General features: G+C 38.1%; 1 non-coding gene across 1 annotated transcript; it reads left to right on the top strand.

Moving 5' to 3' along the window:
* The first annotated feature begins 15,006 nt into the window (after nt 1-15,006).
* TRNAN-GUU (transfer RNA asparagine (anticodon GUU)) lies at nt 15,007-15,082 on the top strand. Its single transcript has one exon. It is a non-coding gene; the product is annotated as a tRNA-Asn (tRNA).
* The last annotated feature ends 3,205 nt before the right edge of the window (nt 15,083-18,287 follow it).

Here is an 18,287-nt window from a genome sequence, read left to right as displayed (position 1 = left end):
TATATTAGGCAAAGCAGCAAAAAATAGGACTATCAACACCCACAACAGAGATCTTCGAGGGAAGAATAAAAATCCTGATTATTCAGGCAAAACATAGTTAAGTGGCCCTTGTGCAAATGAGATCAGTTTACCTGCTTCTTGGAAGAAATACCCTAGGCTCGTCCACAGTGTCATAGATGGGGCAGACGGCCCTGGGCACCTTCAGCCTTCAGTGGCAAACCCCAGCATTCTAGGCAAGGTTAGGTCATAGGTGGCTGGAGCAGGGCTGGAAGAGACTGAACCCTCCCTTAGAAGAGCGAGGGGGAAGCCTACCTTCCAGAGTCCCTGTTTCCTCATAGCAGAGGCATGTAAGCCTGGCAGGCTTTAGCTCAATGACCTTTCTTTCCACTATTGAAGTAGGACCCAGATGGCATCCTATGAGACCCCTTTGTGGCATTGGAGCCTTTAAGGGTGTATCCTAAAAGCTGGTAGTTCCCCTGATCTCTATTGGGCTCTTTCTGCCTCTAGGTATCTTAAAAGCCATGCTCAGAAGATCTCGCTGAGGAGTTTGAGGATCCACATTCACCTATATAAATCTTTTCCATATATCTGGAGCTATTTGGAAAAAGACAAAACAGTGTTATTAGCTGGATCTAATAAAGAAGGTAGTAGCTTGCAGGCAAAATAGATTTGGCATCTCTTGTTCATCAGCATTCAAAAGAAATGTAATTTTTTTTTAAGTAAGAAGCATGATATGGTAGACCCATAGGAGTTCCAGGATATGACTACCCCCTTTTAAATTCTTTTTAATTGACCTTAAAATGTTTGCTGAGTACACTTTAATAATACCTTAACTTTAAAGATTGTAAGCATGACAAAATACAGTAAATGCTTTTGCTCCATATGCAGGAGCATTTTCAGTTTAGCCAGTTTAGGAAATCCAATAATAGAACAATGCATACAGACAATGAGCTATAACATGCTTAGCAGCCTCTCCTGTTCTATAAGAGGTTACTATAGATCCAGAATATGTATCCACTGTAATGTGGACACATGACTGTTTGCCAAATGAAGGTATATGAGTAACATCCATCTGCCAAAGTTGTCCTGGTAGGGTTCCTTGAGGGTTAACTCCAAATGAAGGGGCAGTATAGGACCCCTTGGACAGGATTTCCCAAACTGCCGTGCTGCTTCCCGAAAAAGTTGAAACTGTTTACACCGGGCTGCAGCGTTCTGGTGATAAATAGTATGAGACTGACTTGCTTGGTCTGTCATGGTTGCTCCATATAATTTTCTTCTTTTTTTATTATTATTTTTAATAATAATTTTATTTTTTTAATGGGGTGACAACAATAAATCAGGATACATATATTCAAAGAAAACAAGTCCAGGTTATCTTGTCATTCAATTATGTTGCATACCCATCACCCAAAGTCAGATTGTCCTCTGTCACCTTCTATCTTGTTTTCTTTGTGGCCCTCCCCACCCCCTATCCCTCTCCCATTCCCCCCTCCCCCCCCGTAACCACCACACTCTTATCAATGTCTCTTAGTTTCACTTTTATGTCCCATCTACGTATGGAATAATGCAGTTCCTGGTTTTTTCTGATTTACTTATTTTGCTTCGTATCATGTTATCAAGATCCCACCATTTTGCTGTAAATGTTCCCATGTCATCACTTCTTATGACTGAGTAGTATTCCATAGTGTATATGTGCCACATCTTCTTTATCCAGTCTTCTATTGACAGGCTTTTTGGTTGTTTCCATGTCCTGGCCACTGTGAACAATGCTGCAATGAACATGGGGCTGCATGTGTCTTTACGTATCAATGTTTCTGAGTTTTTGGGGTATATACCCAGTAGAGGGATTGCTGGGTCATAAGGTAGTTCTATTTTCAGTTTTTTGAGGAACCACAATACTTTCTTCCATAATGGTTGAAGATTTTACATTCCCACCAACAGTGAATGAGGGTTCCTTTTTCTCCACAGCCTCTCCAACATTTGCTATTACCTGTCTTGCTAATAATAGGTAATCTAACAGGTGTGAGGTGGTATCTCATTGCCGTTTTGATTTGCATTTCTCTAATAGCTAAAGAAGATGAGCATCTTTTCATATATCTGTTGGCCATTTGTATTTCTTCCTGGGAGAAGTGTCTGTTCATATCCTCTTCCCATTTTTTTATTGGATTGTTTGTTTGTTTGTTGTTGAGTTTTATGCGTTCTTTGTATATTTTGGATATTAGGCCCTTATCTGAGCTGTTGTTTGAAAATATCATTTCCCATTTAGTTGGCTGTCTGTTTATTTTGTTATCAGTTTCTCTTGCTGAGCAAAAACTTCTTAGTCTGATGTAGTCCCATTCATTAATTTTTGCCTTCACTTCTCTTGCCATTGGAGTCAAATTCATAAAATGCTCTTTAAAACCCAGGTCCATGAGTTGAGTACCTATGTCTTCTTCTATGTACTTAATTGTTTCAGGTCTTATGTTTAGATCTTTGATCCATTTTGAGTTAATTTTTGTACAGGGGGAGAGACTGTAGTCCAGTTTCATTCTTTTGCATGTGGCTTTCCAGTTTTCCCAGCACCATTTATTGAAGAGGTTTTCTTTTCTCCATTGTGTGTTGTTGGCCCCTTTATCAAAAATTATTTGACTATATACATGTGGTTTTATTTCTGGACTTTCTATTTTATTCCATTGGTCTGAGTGTCTATTTTTCTGCCAATACCATGCTGTTTTGATTGTCGTGGCCTTATTATAGAGTTTGAAGTCAGGTATTGTAATGCCCCCAGCTTCATTCTTTTTCTTTAGGATTGCTCTTGCTATTCGGGGTTTTTTATAGTTCCATATAAATCTGATGATTTTTTGCTCTATTTCTTTAAAAAATGTTATTGGAAGTTAGATGGGAATTGCATTGAATTTGTATATTGCTTTGGGTAATATAGCCATCTTGATTATATTTATTCTTCCTAGCCAAGAACAAGGTATATTCTTTCATCTCATTATATCTTTTTCGATTTCCCTTAACAATGATTTATAGTTTTCACTATATAAGTCCTTTACATTCTTTGTTATGTTTATTCCTACGTATTTTATTTTTTTTATTGCAATCGTGAAGGGGATTATTCTTTTGAGTTCGTTCTCAATTGTTTCATTGTTGGCATATAGAAAAGCTATTGACTTCTGTATGTTAATTTTGTATCCTGCGACCTTACTGTATTGGCTTATTGTTTCTAGTAGTCTTTTTGTGGATTCTTTGGGGTTTTCAATGTATAGGATCATATCATCTGCAAAAAGTGATACATTTACTTCTTCTTTTCCGATATGGATGCCTTTTATTTCTTTGTCTTGTCTGTTGCTCTGGCTAGAACCTCTAGTACCACATTAAATAAGAGTGGAGAGAGTGGACAACCCTGTCTTGTTCCTGATTTAAGGGGGAAAGCCTTCAGTTTTGTGCCATTTAATATGATGTTAGCTGACTGTCTATCATATATGGCCTTTATCATGTTGAGATATTTTTCTTCTATACCCATTTTGTTGACAGTCTTAAACATAAAATTGTGTTGGATTTTATCAAAAGCCTATTCTGTGTCTATTGATAAGATCATGTGGTTTTTATTCTTTGTTTTGTTGATATGGTGTATTACGTTAACCGTTTTACGTATGTTGAACCATCCTTGAGATTCTGGGATGAATCCCACTTGATCATGATGTATTATTTTTTTAATATGTTGTTGTATTTGATTTGCCAGTATTTTGTTTAGTATTTTAGCATCTGTATTCATTAGAGATATTGGTCTGTAGTTTTCTTTTTTTGCCATCCTTGCCTGGTTTTGGTATGAGGGTTATGTTGGCCTCATAAAATGTGTTTGGAGGTATTGCTTCTTCTTCAATTTTTTGGAAGACTTTGAGTAGAATAGGAACCAAGTCATCTTTGAATGTTTGATAAAATTCGCTGGTATAGCCATCAGGGCCTGGACTTTTATTTTTGGGGAGGTTTTTAATGGTTTTTTCTATTTCTTCTCTACTAATAGGTCTGTTTAGGCTTTCTGCGTCTTCTCGACTCAGTCTAGGAAGGTTGTATTGTTCTAAGAATTTGTCCATTTCTTCTAGGTTGTTGAATTTAGTGGCATAAAGTTTTTCATAGTATTCTACAATAATTCTTTGTATATCTATGGTGTCCGTGGTGATTTCTCCTCTTTCATTTTGGGTTTTGTTTGTATGAGTTCTTTCTCTTTTTTCCTTGGTAAGTCTTGCCAAGGGTTTGTCAATTTTGTTGATCTTTTCAAAGAACCAGCTCCTTGTTCTATTAATTTTTTCTATAATTTTTCTGTTCTCTAATTCATTTATTTCTGCTCTGATTTTTATTATCTCCTTTCTTTGGCTGGTTTTGGGTTGTCTTTGTTCTTCTTTTTCTTGTTCCTTAATGTGGGAAGTTAAGTGGTTTACTTGGGTTCTCTCTTGTTTGTTCATATATGCCTGAAGTGATACGAACTTCCCTCTTATCACTGCTTTTGCTGCATCCCATAGATTCTGATATGTCGTATTGTCATTTTCATTAGTCTGTATATATCTTTTGATCTCTGCATTTATTTCTTCTTTGATCCATTCATTTATTAAAAGTATGTTGTTTAGTTTCCACATTTTTGTGGGATATTTTCCTCTTTTTTGCAGTTGAATTCTAGTTTCAAGGCTTCATGATCAGAAAATATGCTTGGTACAACTTCGATTTTTCTGAATTTGCTGATGTTGTTTTTGTGGCCCAACATATGGTCAATTCTTGAGAATGATCCATGTACACTGGAGAAAAATGTATACTCAGTCACTTTGGGATGAAATGTCCTGTAGATGTTTATCATATCGAGCTGCTCTAGTGTTTTGTTTAAGGCCACTATGTCTTTGTTGATTCTCTGTTTGGATGACCGATCTAGAGCCGTCAGCGGTGTATTGAGGTCTCCAAATATGATTGTATTTTTGTCAGTTTTTGTTTTAAGATCAATAAGTAGCTGTCTTATATATTTTGGTGCTCCTTGGTTTGGTGCATATATATTAAGAATTGTTATGTCTTCTTGATTCAGTGTCCCCTTAGCCATTATGAAATGGCCATTTTTGTCTCTGAGTACTTTTCCTGTCTTGTAGTCAGCAGTATCCGATATGAGTATTGCTACACCTGCTTTATTTTGGATGTTATTTGCTTAGAGTAATGTTTTCCAGCCTTTCACTTTGAATTTGTTTTTATCCTTGTTACTTAGATGAGTTTCCTGTAGGCAGCATACAGTTGGATTTTCTTTTTTAATCCATTCTGCTACTCTGTGCCTTTTTATTGGTGAGTTTAACCCATTTACATTTAGTGTAATTATTGACACTTGTGAGTTCCCTATTGACATTTTATATCTTGCTTTCTGTTAGTTTTGTGACTTGTTTGATCTTTCTCTTTCGTTTTTCTATCTTTTGTTTTTATTTGGTTGTATTCCATACATCTTTCCTCTGTTGCTGTCTTTTTTATCTCATGTGCTTCTGTGGTGGTTTTTTCAATGGTGGTTACCTTTGAGTAATGAAAAGGGTCCCTACCCTGTTCATTGTATCAAACTATTTTGTAAGTACTTTTGCACTCCATCGTCCTTTGCTACTGTTAATCTCCATCTTCTCCCCTCTTTCTTTTTGTTGTTGTCACAGTTTAAATTTGGTTTTATTGTGTTCTTGGAGCTTTTACTTGTGGCTCTGTTTTTTTTTGTTCTTTGTATCTGATTGGAGAACCCCCTTTAGTAATGCCTGAAGTGGGAGTTTTCTGATGATAAATTCCCTCATCTTTTCTGTATCTGTGAATGTTTTTATTTCTCCTTCATATTTGAAGGATAGCTTTGATGGGTATAGTATTTGTGGCTGAAAGTTCCTCTCTTTCAGAACTTTAAATATTGGGGTCCACTCTGTTCTAGCTTGTAGAGTTTCTGCTGAGAAATCTGATGATAATCTAATGGACCTTCCTTTATATGTTGTATTCTTCTTTTCCCTGGCTGCCTTGAGAATTTTTTCTTTGCTGTTGGTTTGTGTCAATTTCATTATGATATGCCTTGGAGTAGGTTTGTTGGGGTTAAGAAAACTCGGAGTTCTGTTTGCTTCTTGAATTTGAGGTTTTAGTTCTTTCCACAGGCTTGGGAAGTTCTCATCTATTATTTGTTTGAGTATGTTCTCCATTCCATTTTCTTTCTCTTCTCCCTCTGATATACCTATTATTCTTATGTTATTCTTTTTGATGAAGTCAGATAATTCTTGTAGGGCTATCTCATTTTTTTTTAATTTTTGAGAGCCTTTCTTCTTCTCTCTGTTGTGCCTCAAGTTGCTTGTCTTCTATTTCACTAATCCTCTCTTCTATCTGACCTGTTCTATTAGCTAAGCTAGATACTTCATTTTTCAGCTCGTGAATTGAGTTTTTCATCTCCTTTTGATTTGTTTTCTTTTAATATTAATATTTCTTTATTAAATTTAATGCAGTGACATTGATAAATCAGGGTACATATGTTGAGGGAAAATATCTCTATATTATTTTGACATTTGATTGTGCTGTATACCCCTCCCCCAAAGTTAAATTGTCTTCTGTCACCTTCTATCTGGTTTTCTTTGTGCCCCTCCCCTCCCCTAACCCCTCTCTCCTTCTTCACCCCCTCCCCGCTTTCCCAACCCCCCCGCCCCTGTTGCCATCACATTCTTGTACATGTCTCTGAGTCTTATTTTTATGTCCCTTCTATGTATGGATTCATTTCAGTTTTTTTTCTGATTTACTTATTTCACTCCGTATAATGTTATCAAGGTCCATCCATGTTATTGTAAATGATCCGATGTCATCATTTCTTATGGCTGAGTAGTATTTCATAGTATATATGTACCAAAGTTTTTTAATCCACTCGTCCTCTGACGGACACTTGGGCTGTTTCCAGATCTTCGCTATTGTGAACAATGCTGCCACAAACATGCGAGTGCATTTCTCCTTTTCGAGCCGTTCTATGGTGTCCTTGGTGTATATTCCTAAAAGTGGGATAGCTGGGTCAAAAGGCGGTTCGATTTTCAGTTTTTTGAGGAATCTCCATACTGTTTTCCACAGTGGCTGCACCGGTCTGCATTCCCACCAGCAGTGCAGGAGGGTTCCCTTTTCTCCACATCCTCGCCAGCACTTATTCTGTGTTGTATTGTTGATAAGCGCCATTCTGACTGGTGTGAGGTGATATCTCATTGTGGTTTTAATTTGCATTTCTCTAATGATTAGTGATGTTGAGCATTTTTTCATATGCCTATTGGCCATCTGTATGTCCTCTTTGGAGAACTGTCTATTCATCTCTTTTGCCCATTTTTGGATTGGGTTGTTTGTCTTCCTGGTGTTGAGTTTTACAAGTTCTTTATAAATTTTGGTTATTAACCCCTTATCAGACGTATTGTCAAATATGTTCTCCCATTGTGTAGTTTGTCTTTTTATTCTGTTCTTGTTGTCTTTAGCTGTGCAAAAGCTTTTTAGTTTGATATAGTCCCATTTGTTAATCCTGTCTTTTATTTCACTTCCCCGTGGAGATAAATCAGCAAATATATTGCTCCAAGAGATGTCGGAGAGCTTACTGCCTATGTTTTCTTCTAAGATGCTTATGGTTTCACGGCCTACATTCAAGTCTTTTATCCATTTTGAGTTTATTTTTGTGAGTGGTGTAAGCTGGTGATCTAGTTTCATTTTTTTGCAGGTAGCTGTCCAATTTTCCCAACACCATTTGTTAAAGAGGCTGTCTTTACTCCATTGTATTTCCTTACCTCCTTTGTCAAATATCAGTTGTCCATAGAGCTCTGGGTTTATTTCTGGGTTCTCTGTTCTATTCCATTGATCTATATGCCTGTTCTTATGCCAGTACCAGGCTGTTTTGAGTACAATGGCCTTGTAGTATAACTTGATATCAGGAAGTGTGATACCTCCCACTTTATTCTTCTTTCTTAAGATTGCTGAGGCTATTCCTGTCCTTTTTTGGTTCCATATAAATTTTTGGAATATGTGTTCTATATCTTTGAAGTATGTCATTGGTATTTTAATTGGTATTGCATTGAATTTATAAATTGCTTTGGGTAATATAGACATTTTAATGATCTTTATTCTTCCTAACCATGAGCACGGTATATGCTTCCACTTGTTAGTATCTTCCTTGATTTCTTTTATCAATGTTTTGTAATTTTCCGAGTACAAGTCTTTAGTCTCCTTGGTTAAGTTTACTCCTAGGTACTTTAATTTTTGGTTGTAATTGTGAAGGGGATTGTTTCCTTAATTTCTCTTTCTGACTGTTCATCGTTGGTGTATAAAAATGCTTCTGATTTCTGAGTATTGATTTTATATCCTGCCACTTTGCTGAATTTATTTTTCAGGTCCAGTAGTTTTTTGACTGAGACTTTAGGGTTTTCTATATACAATATCATATCATCTGCAAATAATGATAGTTTTACTTCTTCTTTTCCAACTTGAATGTCTTTTATTTCTTCTTCTTGTCTGATTGCTGTGGCTAGGACTTCCAGGACTATGTTAAATAAGAGTGGTGAAAGGGGGCACCCCTGCCTTGTTCCTGATCTTAAGGGTATTGCTTTTAATTTTTGCCCATTGAGTATGATGTTGGCTGTGGGTTTCTCATAGATGGCTTTTATCATGTTGAGGTATGTTCCCTGTATTCCCACTTTGCTGAGAGTTTTGATCATGAATGGGTGCTGGATTTTATCAAATGCTTTTTCTGCATCTATTGAAATTATCATATGGTTTTTCTCCTTCTTTTTGTTTATGTGATGAATCACATTGATTGATTTACGAATATTGTACCAGCCTTGCCTCCCCAGAATAAATCCCACTTGACCATGTTGTATAATTTTTTCCATATATTGTTGGATCCGGTTTGCTAATATTTTGTTGAGGATTTTAGCATCTATATTCATCAGAGATATTGGCCTATAATTTTCTTTCTTTGTGTGGTCTTTGCCTGGTTTTGGAATCAGAATTATGCTCGCCTCATAAAAGGAGTTTGGAAGTCTTCCTTCCTCTTGAATTTTTTGAAATAGTTTGAGAAGGATAGGAGTTAGTTCTTCTTTGAATATTTGGTAGAATTCCGTTGTGAAGCCATCGGGCCCCGGACTTTTCTTTGTTGGGAGTTTTTTGATAACTGTTTCGATCTCCTTTGGTGTAATTGGTCTGTTTAAGTTTTCTGATTCTTCCAGATTGATTTTTGGAAGATTGTACGTTTCAAGGAATTTGTCCATTTCATCTAGGTTGTCTAGTTTTTTGGCATACAGTTCTTCATAGTATTTTCTTACAATATTTTGTATTTCTGTTGTGTCAGTAGTTATTTCTCCTCTCTCATTTCTAATTTTATTTATTTGAGTCCTCTCTCTCTTTTTCTTGGTGAGTCTACTTAAAGGTGCATCAATCTTGTTTACCTTTTCAAAGAACCAGCTTCTAGTTTCATTGATCCTCTGTATTGTTTCTTTAGCCTCCATGTCATTTATTTCTGCTCTGATCTTTATTATTTCTTTCCTTCTACTACATGTGGGCTTTACTTGCTGTTCTTTTTCTAATTCTTTTAGATTCAGGGTTAAGTTGTTTATTTGAGCTTTTTCTAGCTTCTGAAAGTGTGCCTGTAGTGTTATGAACTTCCCTCTCAGCACTGCTTTCGCTGTGTCCCATAAATTTTGAGTTGTTGTATGCTCCTTGTCATTCGTTTCTAGGAATTTCTTTATTTCTTCTTTGATCTCATTCTTAATCCATTCATTATTTAACACCCTGCTATTTAGTTTCCATGTGTTTGAGAATTTTTGAGCTTTTCTGCTGTGATTCATTTCTAGTTTCATGCCGTTGTGATCAGAGAAAGTGCTTGATATGATTTCAGTCTTCTTAAATTTGTTGAGAGCACTTTTGTGCCCTAACATGTGGTCTATCCTAGAGAATGTACCATGAGCACTTGAAAAGAATGTATATTCTGCTGCTTTAGGGTGAAAGGTTCTGAAGATATCTATTAAATCGAGTTGGTCTAGTGTTTCCAATAAATCTGCTGTTTCTTTGTTAATTTTCTTTCTTGAGGATCTATCTAGTGATGTTAGTGGGGTATTGAAATCCCCTACTATTATAGTATTGCTGTTGATCTCGCCCTTTAAATCCATCAAAATCTGTTTTATATATTTGGGTGCTCCTATATTAGGTGCATAGATATTTATAATAGTTATATCTTCCTGTTGGATTACTCCCTTTATCATTATGTAGTGGCCTTCTTTATCTCTTACTATATCCTTTGTTTTAAAGTCCAATTTGTCTGATATAAGTATTGCTACCCCAGCTTTTTTTTCATTTCCGTTTGCATGAAACATTTTTTTCCATCCTTTTACCTTCAATCTGTGTGTGTCTTTTGTTCTAAGGTGTGTCTCTTGTAGACAACATATGTATGGGTCCTGTTTTCTTATCCACGCAGCTACCCTATGTCTTTTGATTGGATCATTTAATCCATTTACATTTAAGGTTATTATTGATATGTAGTTGTTTATTGCCATTTTCTTCTTTAAAGGTGTATTCCTTTTTCTTTTTTTTTTTTTTTCTGTATTCTTTTCCCACTTTATCTGTTTACACCAGGCCCCTTAATATTTCCTGCAGCATTGGTTTGGTTGTAATGAATTCCTTGAGTTGTTTTTGTCTGGGAAGCTTTTTATTTCTCCTTCAATTTTAAACGATAGCCTTGCTGGATAAAGTAGTCTTGGTTGTAGGTTCTTGTTCTGCATTACTTTGAATATTTCTTGCCATTCCCTTCTGGCCTCAAGTGTTTCTGTTGAGAAGTCAGATGTCATCCTTATGGGGGCTCCTTTGTAGGTGATAACTTTTTTTTTTCTTGCAGCTTTTAATATTTTCTCTTTATCGCTTAGCTTTGGTATTTTAATTATGATGTGTCTTGGTGTAGGTTTCTTTGGGTTTCTCTTTAATGGAGTCCTCTGTGCTTTTTGGATTTGTGAGAGTTTCTCTTGCATTAATTTAGGGAAGTTTTCAGCTATGATATGATTGAACAAAGTCTCTATCCCTTGTTCTTTTTCTTCTTCTTCAGGAACCCCTATGATGCGGATGTTATTTCTCTTCATGTTGTCACAGAGCTCTCTAAGAGTTTCCTCTGACTTTTTGAGTCTTTTTTCTCTTTTCTTCTCTGCTTTCATGCCTTCATTCCAGTTGTCTTCTAACTCGCTGATTCGATCCTCTGCTCTATCTATCCTGTTTTTAATTCCTTCCATTATGGTCTTTATTTCTGATATTGTATTTGTCGTCTCCAACTGATTCTTTTTTATACTTGCTATTTCTTTATTTAGGTTTTCAAACTCCCCCTCCATTGTTGTTCTAAGATCCCTAAGCATCCTTACAATCATTATTTTGAACTCCGCATCTGGAAGTTTGATTATTTCCATATCACTCAGTTCATCTCTCGAAAGTGTCTCTTGTGGTTTCATTTGGATTGCACTCCTTTGTTTTCTCATCTTCTTCTTTTTTTTTTTTTGTAGAGTTGATTGAGTCTAGGCTTGGTGTTGTCTGTCTCTAGTTTTCAGTTGTGTTATTTTTAGGTCTTCGTGGGTTGGTATCAGCTATTATTTGTAATCCACTTTCGGATTTGGGCAGCTTTGAAGTCTTGAATTGTTTGTTTTCTTAACAGGTGATATTCTTGTTAACTGATCTCAGCAGGGGGCTTCCTTGAAACTGTATCCAGGAATGCTGTGGGTGTAACCTGAGACGCTGAAGGTCTCTTCCTCCAACTAATCTCACTGGGGGCAGGGTTTTTTCTCTCAGCTTCAGTAGGGGGAGGTGTATCTCAGATCTCCATGGAGACCTGAGTTACTGCCCCTCCTCCCCACTTCTTGTTTTCAGCTGTGTCTTGTTGTGCTGATTGGAGCTGGATAGATGTCCGGAGATCTCTGATCCGGAAGCACTTCAGCTCTGTTTTGTGAAAGGTTCAGTCCCTCCCCCAGCTATGGCCACCTCCAGCACGAATGAGTCAGCTTTTTTATTTTGTTTCTTGCATACTTTAGCCCCTCACAGTCTGTCCCTCTCCCTGTCTTTTCCACTTGGGAGATAAGCTAGTCTTTTCAACCCATCTTGCTCCCTGGTCGCCAGGTAAGTGGCTGTGAGCAGTAGTTTCTGCTCTTTTTCCTCTGTGAAATCCTCTCTAGGCTCTCAGCCTCACCCCCCTCCTTCCCTTCCTGTAAGCAGAGGAGATTCAGGCACTCCTTACCAGGATTATTGTGGCTTCCTCTTTGCTCCTTGGTTTTTGAGAGCTGTTCTTGATTTGTTTTTATAGTTTCAATTTCCTTGGACATATATTCTTTGTGTTCATTGAGTTGTTTTCTGAGCTCCCTAAATTGCCTTTCTGTGTTTTCTTGTATATCTCGGAGGATTTTTAAGATTTCTATCTTGAATTCTCTATCATTTAGCTCCAAGGTTTCCAATATATTAAATTTTTTATCCATAGATTTTTCCTCATCTAGCTGTGTTACCTCTCTTTCTTTTGTTCCATGATATTCAATTTTTTCTTCCTTAATGGCATCTGAGGGTGGTTTTGTTGATAGTATTAATGAGATTTAATAAAGAATAAAATGTTAAAAAAATTAAAAAATCGAAAAGAGTTGTTTTTTTAACAAAATTAATAATGAAATAAAGAAAAATAAAATAAAATAAAAAATTAAAAAAAACGAAATTATTCCCCCCCTCCTTTTTTCCTCTCCTCTCCTCTCCCCTCTTTCTTGAGAAAATCTTGTGGTGAACTGTGAATTATAACAAACAATGCCTGAAATGGAGGGCCTGAATTGGGGAAAAGTAATAAAGGTGCAAAAAAAAAGAAAAAAAAAGAAAGAAAAAAAAAAGAAGGGGGTATGGACCCACAAAAAGCAAATAAGAAAAAAATTTGGGTCAAGAATAAAATTATTTGTTTTTAGGTGTTGGCTGACTAAGAGTTATGATGAGAGGAATAAGAGGGAAACAGAAAAATGGGGGGACAAATTAAAAAATTACTATTGTATTTAGTGGAACAAGAACTAGATAAAATGGAGAGCTGGGGATGGGAGCACTGGCTAGTGAGTTAAAAAGGTGAAGTAAAAACCCCTCAAAATGCCACAAACATAAGTTTGCATCCCAGATAAGATAATTTGTTTGTTATTGAGGGTTGAATGAGAGAAGATGTAAAGGAGAAAGGAAAAAACTAATATAGAGGGAGAAAAGAAAGAGAGAGAGAGAAAAAAGAGGGAACCACTAAAAGAAGAAAAAAGAAAAAATAGGAGAGAGAGAGAGAGTTAAGGGTTTTTTTGTGCAACCCTCATAGAGAGAAAGGAAGAGGAGAGAAAAGATAATGAAAGATGTAACACTTATGGGTAGTGTAGTTCAAGGAGAGGAGAGAGTAAGACCGGCAGAGAGTTAATTGGCCAAGTTGGAGGAGGAAAAAAAATATCAAGAATGAAGATAAGAGAAACAAATGAACAAATATAATAAAATGGGATAGGTTATAAAGTCTGCAGATTATTCTTGATTTTGAGAGGTTATCTTCTTGCTTTTTCTTTTCTCTCCCTCTTCCTGGTCGGTGACTCTGTACCCCGGGTTCTGCCCCTTTGGCACGCTCAGGTAGAGGTTTGCAGTTGATAAATCTCTAGGGCGATGTCATGTATTGTGCTTTATTCTCATTGGCAGTCGAGGCTCATTAGCATTTCTAGGCTCTGTCAGTGAGAGAGTCTGTGTTCCTGGAGCCTTTCTCGTAGTCTTTCCTTCCTCAATTAGTAGCCTGATAATCCAGCTATGGGGTTGCTGCTGCTTCTGCCTGGACAGTAAGAGGCTCAAAGAGCTGGTAACTCCTCACTCTATTTCGACTCAGCACAGGGTTCTGGGTAAGGTTCAGTCAGTCAGAGCTGCTAGCATAATCAGGCGGGGTTTCCACCCACTCAAAGACCTCTGGCTCTGCCACTCTGTCCTGTAACTCAGGCGGGCGCCCACTTCCGGGGCACTTGGAGGAAACTCTCGCTCACTATCTGCGCATGCAGACCAGGATATCCGGCCAGCAGTCTCATGCTCTGAGTGAAACCCCCAACCGCATGGAAAAGTTCCTGCGTTGGAATTGGCTCTCGCTCCGTCCCTGTGCACGGCTTTTGCAAGGCACTGGGGCAGCCTGAGATTCCGCTTTTGCCCACACAAAGGCCCCTGACTCTGCCCCTCTGTGCGATAACACGGGCGCGCACTGCCGAGGCACTCGGAGGTATCTCTCGCTCACTATCTGCACGCGCAGACCAGGATATGAGGCCGGCCGCATTTCCCTCTGAGTGAATCCCTTACCAGCACGGAAAATTTCCACCGTTGGAATTAGTTCTCACTCCCTCCCATGCGTGGCTTTTCCAGGGCGCTGGGGCTGCCCAGAGATTGCACTTTCAGCCCACACAAAGGCCTCTAACTCTGCCTCTCTGTGGGGTAACACGGGCACCCACTCCCGGGGCTTAGGAAGAAATCTCTCGCCCACTATCTGCGTGCGCCGACCAGGAGATCGGGTAAAATGGCTGCCCCGCTTGTCTTTCTTTGTCTGGGTTTAGCGCGAGTGTTAGCTTGTATTGCCCGGGTTGCCACAGGAACAGTTTTTCCTCGGCTTGGAACTCCGTGCCACAGCCTGGTTCGGCTGTTTGTGCCATGGCCTGGATCTATTCACCCCCTTTGCCCGCCTCAGTTTCTATATTCACGGATCCCAGAGAAAGCCACCCTGTTTAGGTTAGTGAGGAAGGTGGAGCATTTCTTACTCCCTATTTCCTTCGGGGTTTGGTTATATATTTAGCCAATTTTTCACTCGACCATACCTTCGGGTGTATTGCGAAACATCTGGAGGCTCCAAGGATAGGTTTTTCTGTTTCTGGTTGAAGATCTTGTTGAGTTTTGGGGGAGATTTATCGGTATCGCTTCCTACCCCACCATTACTCTGACATCATCTCCTCCATATAATTTTCTTTTGTGTAGCTTGATCAACAAGGGCATTACTAGGCCCTGGCTGGTTGGCTCAGTGGTAGAGCATCGGCCTGTTGTGCAGGAGGTCTGGGTTCGATTCCCGGCCAGGGCACACAGGAGAAGCATCATCTGCTTCTCCACCCCTCCCCCTCTACTTTCTCTCTGTCTCTCTCTTCCCCTCCTGCAGCGAGGCTCCATTGGAGCAAAGATGGCCCAGGCACTGGGGATGGCTCCTTGGCCTCTGCCTCAGGCGCTAGAGTGGCTCTGGTCGCAACAGAGCAACACCCCAGATGGGCAGAGCATTCCCTCCGGTAGGCATGCCAGGCGGATCCCGGTCAGGCGCACGCAGGAGTCCATCAGACTCCTCCTCATTTCCATCTTCAGAAAAATACAAAATATAAATAAATAAAAGAAAAAATACCAAAAAAAGAGGGCATTTCCTTGTGCTAAAGCTCCAGGGAGCATGGAGTGAGCTTGAGTATGTCCTATGAAACATGAAGCTCTATGTTGACATATAAGTCTTTGAAGAAGGAGGAACTGCTGAAATATTTCATCAGCATTTGTCCCTAAGACAGCAGTCTTTATAGTGGAAACACCATAAGTAAATATTTGCTGTCTGTCTATAGATTAAGGGGGGAATATGGCAAATGCTGAAAAGCCAAAATCTTTGTGCCCCTCCCCTTGCCCAACCCCCTCCCTCTCCTCCCCCCACCCTGTAACCCCAACACTGTTGTCCATGACTGTGAGTCTCATCTTTATGTCCCACCTATGTATGGAATCCTATAGTTCTTAGTTTTTTCTGATTCACTTCTTTCGCTCTGTATAATGTTATCAAGGCCCATCCATGTTGTTGTAAAAGAGCCGATGTCATCATTTCTTATGGCTGAGTAGTATTCCATAGTATATATATACCAAAGCTTTTTAATCCACTCATCCTCTGACGGACACTTGGGCTGTTTCCAGATCTTTGCTATTGGGAACAATGCTGCCATAAACATGGGGGTGCATTTCTTCTTTTCATACAGTGCTATGGTGTTCTTGGGGTATATTCCTAACAGTGGTATAGCTGGGTCAAAAGGCAGTTCAATTTTTAATTTCTTTGAGGAATCTCCATACTGTTTTCCACAGTGGCTGCACCGGTCTGCATTCCCACCAGCAGTACAGGAGGGTTCCCTTTTCTCCACATCCTCGCCAGCACTTCTTCTGTGTTGTTTTATTGATGAGTGCCATTCTGACTGGTGTGAAGTGATATCTCATTGTGGTTTTAATTTGCATTTCTCTAATCATTAGTGAAGTTGAACATTTTTTCATATGCCTATTGACCATCTGTGTGTCCTCTTTGGAGAAGTGTCTATTCATTTCTTTTGCCCATTTTTGGATTGGATTGTTTGTCTTCCTGGTTTTAAGTTTTACAAGTTCTTTATAAATTTTGGTTATTAACCCATTATCAGACGCAATGTCAAATATATTTTCCCATCGTGTAGTTTGTCTTTTTATTCTGTTCTTATTGTCTTTAGCTGTGCAGAAGCTTTTTAGTTTGATAAAGTCCCATTTGTTTATCCTGTCTTTTATTTCACTTGCCTGTAGAGACAAATCAGCAAATATATTGCTGCGAGAGATGTCAGAGAGCTTACTGCCTATGTTTTCTTCTAAGATGCTTATGGTTTCATGGCTTACATTTAACTCTTTTATCCATTTTGAGTTTATTTTTGTGACTGGTGTAAGTTGGTGGTCTAGTTTCATTTTTTTGCAGGTAGCTGTCCAATTTTCCCAACACCATTTGTTGAAGAGGCTGTCTTTACTCCATTGTATTTCCTTACCTCCTTTGTCAAATATCAGTTGTCCATAGAGCTGTGGGTTTATTTCTGGGTTCTCTGTTCTGTTCCATTGATCTATGTGCCTGTTCTTATGCCAGTACCATGCTGTTTTGAGTACAATGGCCGTATAATATAACTTGATATCTGTAAGTGTGATACTTTCCGCTTTATTCTTCCTTTTCAAGATTGTTGAGGCTATTCATGTTATCTTTTGATTCCATATAAATTTTTGGAATATGTGATCTATATCTTTGAAGTAAGTCATTGGTATTTTAATCAGTATTGCATTGAATTTATAAATTACTTTGGGTAATATAGACATTTTAATGATGTTTATTCTTCCTAACCATGAGCACGGTATATGCCTCCACTTATTCGTATCCACCCTGATTTTTTTTTATCAATGTTTTATAATTTTCCGAGTACCAGTCTTTACTCTCCTTGGTTAGATTTATTCCTAGGTACTTTATTTTTTTGGTTGCAATGGTAAAGGGGATTGATTCCTTGATTTCTCTTTCTGACAGTTCATTATTAGTGTATAAAAATGCCTCTGATTTCTGAGTATTGATTTTATATCCTGCCACCTTGCCAAATTCATTTATCAGGTCTAGTAGTTTTTTGACTGAGACTTTAGGGTTTTCTATATACAATATCATATCATCTGCAAATAATGATAGTTTTACTTCTTCTTTTCCAACTTGAATGCCTTTTATTTCTTCTTCTTGTCTGATTGCTGTGGCTAGGACTTCCAGAACTATGTTGAATAAGAGTGGTGAAAGGGGGCACCCCTGCCTTGTTCCTGATCTTAAGGGGATTGCTTTTAATTTTTTCCCATTGAGTATGATGTTGGCTGTGGGTTTGTCATAGATGGCTTTTTATCATGTTGAGGTATGTTCCCTGTATTTCCACTTTGCTGAGAGTTTTGATCATGAATGAGTGCTGGACTTTATCAAATGCTTTTTCTGCATCTATTGAAATTATCATGTGGTTTTTCTCCTTTCTTTTGTTTATGTGATGAATCACATTGATTGATTTGCGAATATTGTACCAGCCTTGCCTCCCAAGAATAAATCTCACTTGATCATGGTGTATAATTTTTTTCATATATTGCTGGATCCAGTTTGCTAATATTTTGTTGAGAATTTTTGCATCTAAGTTCATCAGGGATATTGGCCTATAATTTTCTTTTTTTGTGTTGTCTTTGCCTGGTTTTGGAATCAGAATTATGCTCGCCTCATAAAAGGAGCTTGGAGGTCTTCCTCTTGAATTTTTTGAAATAGCTTGAGAAGGATAGGAGTTAGTTCTTCTTTGAATATTTGGTAGAATTCACTTGTGAAGCCATCAGGCCCAGGACTTTTCTTTGTTGGGAGTTTTTTGATAGCTGTTTCAATCTCATTTGTTGTAATTGGTCTGTTTAGGTTTTCTGATTCTTCCAGATTGATTTTTGGATGATTATATGATTCAAGGAATTTGTCCATTTCATCTAGGTCAGGGGTCTCA

Source organism: Saccopteryx bilineata, chromosome 2 (assembly GCF_036850765.1).
Source record: "Saccopteryx bilineata isolate mSacBil1 chromosome 2, mSacBil1_pri_phased_curated, whole genome shotgun sequence".
NCBI classification, from domain to species: Eukaryota; Metazoa; Chordata; class Mammalia; order Chiroptera; family Emballonuridae; genus Saccopteryx; species Saccopteryx bilineata.
This window is presented reverse-complemented; position numbering and strand designations above follow the sequence as displayed.